We start from the raw sequence: 12,931 nt of genomic DNA on the forward strand, positions 1-12,931 counted from the left end.
ATGGCCTGCATACTCACCAGACATGTCACCCACTGAGCATGTTTGGGATGCTCTGGATCAACGTTTATGACAGCGTGTTTCAGTTCCCGCAAATATCCAGAAACTTTGCACAGATATAGAAGCGGAGTGGGGACAACATTCCACAGGTCACAATCAACAGCCTGATCAACTCTATGCAAAGCAAATGTGTCGCACTGCATGAGGCAAATGGTGGTCACACCAGATACTGACTGGTTTCTGATCCACGCCCATACCTTTTTGTTAAGGTATCTGTGACCAACAGATGCTTATCTGTATTCCCAGTCATGTGAAGTCCATAGATTAGGACCTAATGCATTTATTTCAATGGACTGATTTCCTCATATGAACTGTAGCTCAGTAAAATCTTAGAAGTTGCATGTTTCATGTAGCATTTATATTTTTGTTCATTATAGAAATATGAGTGTCCATAATCCTAATCTTGGCAAACTAGAACCAAATCTTGCGTTTGGCACACACACACATAAATGTTTTTGTCTTTCAGTAGTGTAACGCTCGTCGTCGGTGGAAGGAAGACTGGACCAAAGCGCAGCGTGGAAAGTGTTCATGATATTTATTTACACGAATCACTCAAACAAAAATAACAAATCCAAAAACGAAAAGTTCCTTCAGACACTAAACAGAAAATAACACCCCACAAAACCCAAACGGAAAAATCACAACTTATATATGATCTCCAATCAGAGACAACCATAGACAGCTGCCTCTGATTGGGAACCACACTCGGCAAAACAACAAAGAAATAGACAACATAGATTTTCCCACCCGAGTCACACCCTGACCCAACCAAACATAGAGGATAAATAAGGATCTCTAAGGTCAGGGCGTGACAACGAGAGACTATCATAATAAATATCTCTCTGTTGTTGGTTTTTACTCTGTCAAAGGTTCATCCGAGACAGTGATTACGCAAAGGAGGGAGCTACTTTTTTTTTTCTATGGTCCTCAAATTCAACTCTGGACCTGGAAGTCAGTTCCACTCCTTATTTTCATTGTTTCATTGTTCCCCTCTAATCAGGGCCTGATTTAGACCTGGGGCACCAAGTGGGTGATTCCCCTCTAATCAGGGACTGATTTAGACCTGGGACACCAAGTGGGTGATTCCCCTCTAATCAGGGACTGATTTAGACCTGGGACACCAGGTGGGTGATTCCCCTCATCAGGGCCTGATCTAGACCTGGGACACCAGGTGGGTGATTCCCCTCTAATCAGGGACTGATTTAGACCTGGGGCACCAAGTGGGTGATTCCCCTCTAATCAGGGACTGATTTAGACCTGGGACACCAGGTGGGTGATTCCCCTCTAATCAGGGACTGATTTAGACCTGGGACACCAGGTGGGTGATTCCCCTCTAATCAGGGACTGATTTAGACATGGGATACCAGGTGGGTGATTCCCCTCTAATCAGGGACTGATTTAGACCTGGGACACCAAGTGGGTGATTCCCCTCTAATCAGGGACTGATTTAGACCTGGGACACCAGGTGGGTGATTCCCCTCTAATCAGGGCCTGATTTAGACCTGGGACACCAGGTGGGTGATTCCCCTATAATCAGGGACTGATTTAGACCTGGGACACCAGGTGGATGATTCCCCTCTAATCAGGGACTGATTTAGACCTGGGACACCAGGTGGGTGATTCCCCTATAATCAGGGACTGATTTAGACCTGGGACACCAGGTGGGTGATTCCCCTCTAATCAGGGACTGATTTAGACCTGGGACACCAAGTGGGTGATTCCCCTCTAATCAGGGACTGATTTAGACCTGGGACACCAAGTGGGTGATTCCCATCTAATCAGGGACTGATTTAGACCTGGGATACCAGGTGGGTGATTCCCCTCTAATCAGGGACTGATTTAGACCTGGGATACCAGGTGGATGATTCCCCTCTAATCAGGGACTGATTTAGACCTGGGATACCAGGTGGGTTATTCCCCTCTAATCAGGGACTGATTTAGACCTGGGACACCAGGTGGGTGATTCCCCTCTAATCAGGGACTGATCCAGACCTGGGACACCAGGTGGGTGATTCCCCTCTAATCAGGGACTGATTTAGACCTGGGACACCAGGTGGGTGATTCCCCTCTAATCAGGGACTGATTTAGACCTGGGACACCAGGTGGGTGATTCCCCTCTAATCAAGGACTGATTTAGACCTGGGACACCAGGTGGGTGATTCCCCTCTAATCAGGGACTGATTTAGACCTGGGACACCAGGTGGGTGATTCCCCTCTAATCAGGGCCTGATTTAGACCTGGGATACCAGGTGGGTGATTCCCCCTCTAATCAGGGACTTATTTAGACCTGGGACACCAGGTGGATGATTCCCCTCTAATCAGGGACTGATTTAGACCTGGGACACCAGGTGGATGATTCCCATCTAATCAGGGCCTGATTTAGACCTGGGATACCAGGAGGGTGATTCCCCCTCTAATCAGGGACTGATTTAGACCTGGGACACCAGGTGGGTGATTCCCCTATCATCAGGGACTGATTTAGACCTGCGACACCAGGTGGGTGATTCCCCTCTAATCAGGGACTGATTTAGACCTGGGACACCAGGTGGGTGATTCACCTCTAATCAGGGACTGATTTAGACCTGGGACACCAGGTGGGTGATTCCCCTCTAATCAGGGCCTGATTTAGACCTGGGATACCAGGTGGATGATTCCCCTCTAATCAGGGACTGATTTAGACCTGGGACACCAGGTGGGTGATTCCCCTCTAATCAGGGCCTGATTTAGACCTGGGATACCAGGAGGGTGATTCCCCCTCTAATCAGGGACTGATTTAGACCTGGGACACCAGGTGGATGATTCACCTTTAATCAGGGCCTGATTTAGACCTGGGACACCAGGTAGGTGATTCCCCTCTAATCAGGGACTGATTTAGACCTGGGACACCAGGTGGGTGATTCCCCTCATCAGGGCCTGATCTAGACCTGGGACACCAGGTGGGTGATTCCCCTCTAATCAGGGACTGATTTAGACCTGCGACACCAGGTGGATGATTCCCCTCTAATCAGGGACTGATCTAGACCTGGGACACCAGGTGGGTGATTCCCCTCTAATCAGGGACTGATTTAGACCTGGGACACCAGGTGGGTGATTCCCCTCTAATCAGGGACTGATTTGGACCTGGGACACCAGGTGGGTGATTACCCTCTAATCAGGGACTGATTTAGACCTGGGACACCAGGTGGGTGATTCCCCTCTAATCAGGGACTGATTTAGACCTGGGACACCAAGTGGGTGATTCCCCTCTAATCAGGGACTGATTTAGACCTGGGACACCAGGTGGGTGATTCCCCTCTAATCAGGGACTGATTTAGACCTGGGACACCAGGTGGGTGATTCCCCTCTAATCAGGGACTGATTTAGACCTGGGATACCAGGTGGGTGATTCCCCTCTAATCAGGGACTGATTTAGACCTGGGACACCAGGTGGGTGATTCCCCTCTAATCAGGGACTGATTTAGACCTGGGACACCAGGTGGGTGATTCCCCTCTAATCAGGGACTGATTTAGACCTGGGACACCAGGTGGGTGATTCCCCTATAATCAGGGACTGATTTAGACCTGGGACACCAGGTGGGTGATTCCCCTCTAATCAGGGACTGATTTAGACCTGGTTTAGACCTGGGACACCAAGTGTGGGATACCAGGTGGGTGATTCCCCTCTAATCAGGGATTGATTTAGACCTGGGACATCAGGTGGGTGATTCCCCTCTAATCAGGGACTGATTTAGACCTGATTTAGACCTGGGACACCAAGTGGGTGCAATTAATTATCAGGTAGAATGGAAAATAAGTACTCTAGACCTCCAGGGTAGGATTTGAATACCCCTGTTTTATGGTCTCTGGTAAAGACATGATCTACAGTAAGCCTTTGACCACATCCATAGAACTGATGTGAGAAGTGCTGAAAAGCTGATAACCTCTTTCGTGTAAATATTGACTTCGATAGGCTATACATTCAGCAAATGAAAACACTGAAGAGATCAGTGCCGATTTTAGCATGTAAATCTTGGTGGGGCAAAACAAAAAGAAAGAAAGTGTGATGCATGCCAGCAAAGCCACTACACAACATAACACGTAACAATACATTAATTGCACTATAACGGTGACAAACGGTGCCCACAAACTGTTAGGGCCTATATATAGCTGTCCCAACAGCAGAGACCCAACAGGAGTCCCAACATCTTCCCACTGCTACACCTGGCTATCAGCGGAGCCTTGTCCGGCAGCGCAACAGTTAATTCAGCCTCATTTATTGCCTTTTTAAAAAACATAGCTGATATGGCTGACTTGCTTAAACAAGTGTGGTTTCTAATGACAATTGAGATGTACAAACTATGGCATAAGGGGAGGACAAGCGGATAAGAGGCAATCCGTAATTTCGATGAATACATTTTTGAGCGAGCTAGGACGGACGTAGTCAATATAACTATTTGTTAAGCAGTTTTGAAATGTATAGCGACAGAATTCATAACATGGGCCGTTCTTACAGTATTCTCCCTGTACACCAAGTCAGAACCGTAGGATAAATAAAGGGGCATATAAGCAGATAATGAAAGCTCTTACAATATTCAATGATTACATTTCTCTAAAACAGGTTATAGGCTTCATGGACACCACCAAGTCAGAACAGTAGGCAAAATTAAGAGGTGAAAATAGACCAAATTATTAGGGTGAGTCACATGGACTACTAACAGCTTACTACACAACATACACTTACTATTACTTTCTTAGCTACAGTATACATATCTCGATGGCATGTTACATCATTTATGCAGCAGCATACAATACATTTTTGGACTCACCTTGTTGTGCTCATTTGAACAGGAAGGTGTCGCGGCGGTCCTTTGTGGGCAAATCTGACATTCTTGATCGGAATGGATTTACAATTCCGAGGTGGATGACCGTTCAAAACATATTTTCCCAGTCGTAGATCGTTTATTCCCGACTTCCCAGTCGTCAAGTTTTCTAAGTTCCGAGTTAACAGTTGTTTTGAGCGCTCCACAAATCATGCTTCATTGACAGCGTGGCCAATGCTGAATGTTTATCATTTTACACTTGGAAAAGAGACCCTTAATCCCAGATTTGGGACCACACAGCCACTGTCACTGATTCCTTCCTTGTTGTGTAATGTTTATGTCCAATGGCCGATGAGCACCGATACGTTTTATCTATAATTTCTCTTCCTTATTTCTCTTCATATCACAAGGATTAAAAAGGATATGCCAGTAGATTGTCGACTTGATTCATGATGATGACTGCTAGCTAAGATTTTGAAAGTATGATGTTGACATGATCAGTTCAATCAAAGCTACTGTAAATATAACGTGATGTAATGTCATTTTATCTGTGGCCAATGACCTTGAGCCTTCTTGGATGGGCACTTCTAATGTAACTCTATGGCATCACCCAAGGGGCTTGAATTTTAGAGGTCTAACCTTAGACTTGGCGGTGACGTAGTGTCCCTGTGAGTGACAGAACACTGAGCCAATCACGGCGCAACGCTCTGTATTTTCTGCTAGCTTGCCCCGCCCTCCACAGAAAGTACTGAGCTAGGCGGAAACACCTGCATTTTGGAGCTGCCTTACTCAAGAAAACAAAAAAGAGACCACGTTCGTATGCAGCTTTATTAACTCCGTGATATACGTATATTTTACATTGTTTGCAAACGTATATGTGACACGTATTAATGCCAAAATAACATGCAAAACAGGCAAGCCCATCCCCCCGCCATTTTTTTTGTTGTTGTTAAAAATGTGGGGCTCAAAACATTCCCTGAATGACGGGACGCAACTGGAAGAGAAAATGTTATTTACATTTAGCAGACGTTCTTATCTAGAGCGATTTACAGCCACATATCACCGGCACATCCTCCCTCAATAAAGTAGTTATCAACCTTTCCCAGTAGCTAGCCTGAGTCCCAGATGTTTCCCTCAATAAAGTAGTTATCAACCTTTCCCAGTAGCTAGCCTGAGTCCCAGATGTTTCCCTCAATAAAGTAGTTATCAACCTTTCCCAGTAGCTAGCCTGAGTCCCAGATGTTTCCCTCAATAAAGTAGTTATCAACCTTTCCCAGTAGCTAGCCTGAGTCCCAGATGTTTCCCTCAATAAAGTAGTTATCAACCTTTCCCAGTAGCTAGCCTGAGTCCCAGATGTTTCCCTCAATAAAGTAGTAATCCAACCTTTCCCAGTAGCTAGCCTGAGTCCCAGATGTTTCCCTCAATAAAGTAGTTATCAACCTTTCCCAGTAGCTAGCCTGAGTCCCAGTTGTTTCCCTCAATAAAGTAGTTATCAACCTTTCCCAGTAGCTAGCCTGAGTCCCAGATGTTTCCCTCAATAAAGTAGTTATCAACCTTTCCCAGTAGCTAGCCTGAGTCCCAGTTGTTTCCCTCAATAAAGTAGTTATCAACCTTTCCCAGTAGCTAGCCTGAGTCCCAGATGTTTCCCTCAATAAAATAGTTATCAACCTTTCCCAGTAGCTAGCCTGAGTCCCAGATGTTTCCCTCAATAAAGTAGTTATCAACCTTTCCCAGTAGCTAGCCTGAGTCCCAGATGTTTCCCTCAATAAAGTAGTTATCAACCTTTCCCAGTAGCTAGCCTGAGTCCCAGATGTTTCCCTCAATAAAGTAGTTATCAACCTTTCCCAGTAGCTAGCCTGAGTCCCAGATGTTTCCCTCAATAAAGTAGTTATCAACCTTTCCCAGTAGCTAGCCTGAGTCCCAGATGTTTCCCTCAATAAAGTAGTTATCAACCTTTCCCAGTAGCTAGCCTGAGTCCCAGATGTTTCCCTCAATAAAGTAGTTATCAACCTTTCCCAGTAGCTAGCTTGAGTCCCAGATGTTTCCCTCAATAAAGTAGTTATCAACCTTTCCCAGTAGCGAGCCTAAGTCCCAGATGTTTCCCTCAATAAAGTAGTAATCCAACCTTTCCCAGTAGCTAGCCTGAGTCCCAGATGTTTCCCTCAATAAAGTAGTAATCCAACCTTTCCCAGTAGCTAGCCTGAGTCCCAGATGTTTCCCTCAATAAAGTAGTTATCAACCTTTCCCAGTAGCTAGCCTGAGTCCCAGATGTTTCCCTCAATAAAGTAGTTATCAACCTTTCCCAGTAGCTAGCCTGAGTCCCAGATGTTTCCCTCAATAAAGTAGTTATCAACCTTTCCCAGTAGCTAGCCTGAGTCCCAGATGTTTCCCTCAATAAAGTAGTTATCAACCTTTCCCAGTAGCTAGCCTGAGTCCCAGATGTTTCCCTCAATAAAGTAGTTATCAACCTTTCCCAGTAGCTAGCCTGAGTCCCATATGTTTTTATGCCATCTTTCCACCAACTCTGATGTCACAAGCAATAGGAGTTGACCTAGAAAGCACACTCAGGCTAAGCATTTTCATTTAACCTTTATTTAACTAGGCAAGTCAGTTAAGGACAAATTCTTATTTACAATGACGGCCTACACCGGCCAAACCCGGACGACGCTGGGGCCAATTGTGCGCCGCTATATGGGACTCCCAATCACGGCCGGTTGTGATACAGCCTGGATTCGAACCAGGGTGTCTGTAGAGACGCCTCTAGCACTGAGATGCAGACCGCTGCGCCACTGGGGAGCCCCACTCACTCATCTCTATAGGATTTGGCCAGACAGCACACTCAGGTTAAGCATTACACACTCACTAATCTCTCGTGGACAGACTATGTAAACATAATCTGACCCAATTACGCAATATTTGTGTTCTGTGTTGACCAAGATTAGGCGAACCAGTGACTGATCCCAATATTGAGGTCACCAACTTCCTCAAAAGCTCACAAAACTGAGTAACCTTTGGTGGCAGAGCATTCCACGATTACATTTTATTTATTTATTTTATTTTTATTTAACCTTTATTTAACCAGGAAGGGCTCATTGAGATTTAAAATCTCTTTTTCAAGAGCGTCCTGGCCAAGATAGGCAGCACCAAGTCATTACAAAAATTATAGACAGACAACATGAAAAACTACAAGTAATCTAGTAAAAACCATAGAATTCACAAGAGTATAACAAAATCAAAAACAGTAAATTAAAAACATTGACAGGTCAGGGAATCAGCGTCAAAAACCTTCATCAGTGATTTAAAAACACCAATCGGGACAAGTGGCTCTATACTGTACATAACTGAGCTATGCATTAAATCCGTTTTTGGTTTGGGTACCGTGAAGAAACACATAGTTGTGTGTCTAGTATGTATGCTAATAGATTAAACAAGTGGTTCGGTATTTTCAACACATAAATGTTTCTTAAAAAGACTAGAAGAGAAGTAGTCAATTCCTCCTCATCTGTCAACCATACAATTTCTCCTCATCTGTCAACCATACAATTTCTCCTTCATCTGTCAACCATACAATTCCTCCTCAACTGTCAACCATACAATTCCTCCTCAACTGTCAACCATACAATTTCTCCTCAACTGTCAACCATACAATTTCTCCTTAGCTGTCAACCATACAATTCCTCCTCAACTGTCAACCATACAATTCCTCCTCAACTGTCAACCATACACTTTCTCCTCATGCATGTTGATGATGTTAGTTCTGTATGTGTAGTTAAGGGCAAGACGTGCTGCTCTGTTTTGAACCAGCTGCAGCTTTGCTAGGTCTTTCTTTGCTGCACCTGACCACATTACCGGACAGTAATCAAGACAAGACAAGACCAGAGCCTGAACAACAGTTGATCTTTGTGTCAAAAAACGTAGAACATCTTTTTATAACAGACATTCCTCTTCAACAACTTTGTCAATATGACTTGACCACGATAACTGACCGTCCAATATTAAGCCTAGTCATTATTAATGAATAATCATTAAGCTTCCTCAACTTCCTAGTCATTATTAATGAATAATCATTAAGCTTCCTCAACTTCCTCAATGGTCACACCCTTTATACACAACTCCAGTTGAGGTTTAGGTCTTACAGAATGTTTTGAACCAAATACAACACTTTTGGTTTTTTGATGTATTTAAGACCCGTTTATTGTTTATTACCCATTCTGACACTGACTGTAACTCCGTGCTAAGAGTCTCAGTGAGCTCCCTGGTTGTAGGTGCTGATGTGTAGATTGTGTCATTTTAGCTTCTTGTAAGACAAGTGGCAAATAATTTGTAAAAATCGAGAAGTGTAACAGCCCAAAGCAACTGCCCTGAGGGACACCGCAGTGTAACATATCTGACGTTAGAGAAGCGTAACAGCCCAAAGCAACTGCCCTGAGGGACACCGCAGTGTAACATATCTGATGTTAGAGAAGCGTAACAGCCCAAAGCAACTGCCCTGAGGGACACCGCAGTGTAACATATCTGATGTTAGAGAAGCTTCCATTGAAGAAGAGTTCTATTGGTTAAGTAACTCTCCAACCAGGTGATGTAAAGCCATAACAAGTTCGTTTTTTTCAACAACAAATTATGATCAATAACATCAAAGGCTGCACTGAAATCAATAACAATAACAGCTCCAACTATCATCTTATTATCCATTTCTTTTTAACCAATCATCAGTCATCTGAGTCAGTGCAGTATAAGTCATGTGCCCTTCCCTATATGCATGCGGAGCCAGTAGTTAACTTGTTCTTTAAAAAAATAGCATTGTATTTGTTTTAAAACACAATTCTTTCCATCAGTTGACTAAGAACAGGCAGCAAACCGATTGGTCGGCTGTTAGAGTCAGCAAAGGGTGCTTTACTATTTTCTAGGTAGTATAATTACTTTAGCTTCCTTCCACGCCTGTGGACACACACTCCTTTAGACTTTGGTCAAACACATGGCAAAGGGGTGGCAGTACAGTCTGCCCCCATTGTCAATAGTTTCCCATCTAGGTAGTCTACTTTACCAGTGACATAGTCATTCAAATGATCGCAGACTGTACGATTTTAGCCGTCGTATGCCGTGATTTTGCAAAATATTCAAGTTGTAGGCAAATTGTTAGGTCGTAAACAATTGTCATGATGTATTTGGTATTTTATTAGGAAATGAGAGATATTTTGTTGTTGTTGTTTTATTAGGATCCCTATTAGCTTGTTGTTGTTGTTTTGTTAGGATACCTATTAGCTTGTTGTTGTTGTTTTGTTAGGATCCCTATTAGCTTGTTGTTGTTGTTTTATTAGGATCCCTATTAGCTTGTTGTTGTTGTTTTATTAGGATCCCTATTAGCTTGTTGTTGTTGTTTTATTAGGATCCCTATTAGCTTGTTGTTGTTTTGTTAGGATCCCTATTAGCTTGTTGTTGTTTTATTAGGATCCCTATTAGCTTGTTGTTGTTGTTTTGTTAGGATCCCTATTAGCTTGTTGTTGTTGTTTTATTAGGATCCCTATTAGCTTGTTGTTGTTGTTTTATTAGGATCCCTATTAGCTTGTTGTTGTTGTTTTATTAGGATCCCTATTTGCTTGTTGTTGTTGTTTTATTAGGATCCCTATTAGCTTGTTGTTGTTGTTTTATTAGGATCCCTATTAGCTTGTTGTTGTTGATTTATTAGGATCCCTATTAGCTTGTTGTTGTTTTATTAGGATCCCTATTAGCTTGTTGTTGTTGTTTTATTAGGATCCCTATTAGCTTGTTGTTGTTTTATTAGGATCCCTATTAGCTTGTTGTTGTTGTTTTATTAGGATCCCTATTAGCTTGTTGTTGTTTTATTAGGATCCCTATTAGCTTGTTGTTGTTGTTTTGTTAGGATCCCTATTAGCTTGTTGTTGTTGTTTTATTAGGATCCCTATTAGCTTGTTGTTGTTTTATTAGGATCCCTATTAGCTTGTTGTTGTTGTTTTGTTAGGATCCCTATTAGCTTGTTGTTGTTGTTTTATTAGGATCCCTATTAGCTTGTTGTTGTTGTTTTGTTAGGATCCCTATTAGCTTGTTGTTGTTGTTTTGTTAGGATCCCTATTAGCTTGTTGTTGTTGTTTTATTAGGATCCCTATTAGCTTGTTGTTGTTGTTTTATTAGGATCCCTATTAGCTTGTTGTTGTTGTTTTATTAGGATCCCTATTAGCTTGTTGTTGTTGTTTTATTAGGATCCCTATTAGCTTGTTGTTGTTTTATTAGGATCCCTATTAGCTTGTTGTTGTTGTTTTATTAGGATCCCTATTAGCTTGTTGTTGTTGTTTTATTAGGATCCCTATTAGCTTGTTGTTGTTGTTTTATTAGGATCCCTATTAGCTTGTTGTTGTTGTTTTATTAGGATCCCTATTAGCTTGTTGTTGTTGTTTTATTAGGATCCCTATTAGCTTGTTGTTGTTGTTTTATTAGGATCCCTATTAGCTTGTTGTTGTTGTTTTATTAGGATCCCTATTAGCTTGTTGTTGTTGTTTTGTTAGGATCCCTATTAGCTTGTTGTTGTTGTTTTATTAGGATCCCTATTAGCTTGTTGTTGTTGTTTTATTAGGATCCCTATTAGCTTGTTGTTGTTGTTTTATTAGGATCCCTAATAGCTTGTTGTTGTTGTTTTGTTAGGATCCCTATTAGCTTGTTGTTGTTGTTTTATTAGGATCCCTATTAGCTTGTTGTTGTTGTTTTATTAGGATCCCTATTAGCTTGTTGTTGTTGTTTTATTAGGATCCCTATTAGCTTGTTGTTGTTGTTTTATTAGGATCCCTATTAGCTTGTTGTTGTTGTTTTATTAGGATCCCTATTAGCTTGTTGTTGTTTTATTAGGATCCCTATTAGCTTGTTGTTGTTGTTTTATTAGGATCCCTATTAGCTTGTTGTTGTTGTTTTGTTAGGATCCCTATTAGCTTGTTGTTGTTGTTTTGTTAGGATCCCTATTAGCTTGTTGTTGTTGTTTTGTTAGGATCCCTATTAGCTTGTTGTTGTTTTATTAGGATCCCTATTAGCTTGTTGTTGTTGTTTTATTAGGATCCCTATTAGCTTGTTGTTGTTGTTTTGTTAGGATCCCTATTAGCTTGTTGTTGTTGTTTTATTAGGATCCCTATTAGCTTGTTGTTGTTTTGTTAGGATCCCTATTAGCTTGTTGTTGTTGTTTTATTAGGATCCCAATTAGCTTGTTGTTGTTGTTTTATTAGGATCCCTATTAGCTTGTTGTTGTTTTGTTAGGATCCCTATTAGCTTGTTGTTGTTTTGTTAGGATCCCTATTAGCTTGTTGTTGTTGTTTTATTAGGATCCCTATTAGCTTGTTGTTGTTGTTTTGTTAGGATCCCTATTAGCTTGTTGTTGTTGTTTTATTAGGATCCCTATTAGCTTGTTGTTGTTTTGTTAGGATCCCTATTAGCTTGTTGTTGTTGTTTTGTTAGGATCCCTATTAGCTTGTTGTTGTTGTTTTATTAGGATCCCTATTAGCTTGTTGTTGTTTTATTAGGATCCCTATTAGCTTGTTGTTGTTGTTTTGTTAGGATCCCTATTAGCTTGTTGTTGTTTTATTAGGATCCCTATTAGCTTGTTGTTGTTGTTTTATTAGGATCCCTATTAGCTTGTTGTTGTTGTTTTGTTAGGATACCTATTAGCTTGTTGTTGTTGTTTTGTTAGGATCCCTATTAGCTTGTTGTTGTTGTTTTATTAGGATCCCTATTAGCTTGTTGTTGTTGTTTTATTAGGATCCCTATTAGCTTGTTGTTGTTGTTTTATTAGGATCCCTATTAGCTTGTTGTTGTTTTGTTAGGATCCCTATTAGCTTGTTGTTGTTTTATTAGGATCCCTATTAGCTTGTTGTTGTTGTTTTGTTAGGATCCCTATTAGCTTGTTGTTGTTGTTTTATTAGGATCCCTATTAGCTTGTTGTTGTTGTTTTATTAGGATCCCTATTAGCTGTTGTTGTTTTATTAGGATCCCTATTTGCTTGTTGTTGTTGTTTTATTAGGATCCCTATTAGCTTGTTGTTGTTGTTTTATTAGGATCCCTATTAGCTTGTTGTTGTT

The sequence above is a fragment of the Salvelinus namaycush genome, chromosome 21, assembly GCF_016432855.1.
Source record: "Salvelinus namaycush isolate Seneca chromosome 21, SaNama_1.0, whole genome shotgun sequence".
Lineage (NCBI taxonomy): Eukaryota > Metazoa > Chordata > Actinopteri > Salmoniformes > Salmonidae > Salvelinus > Salvelinus namaycush.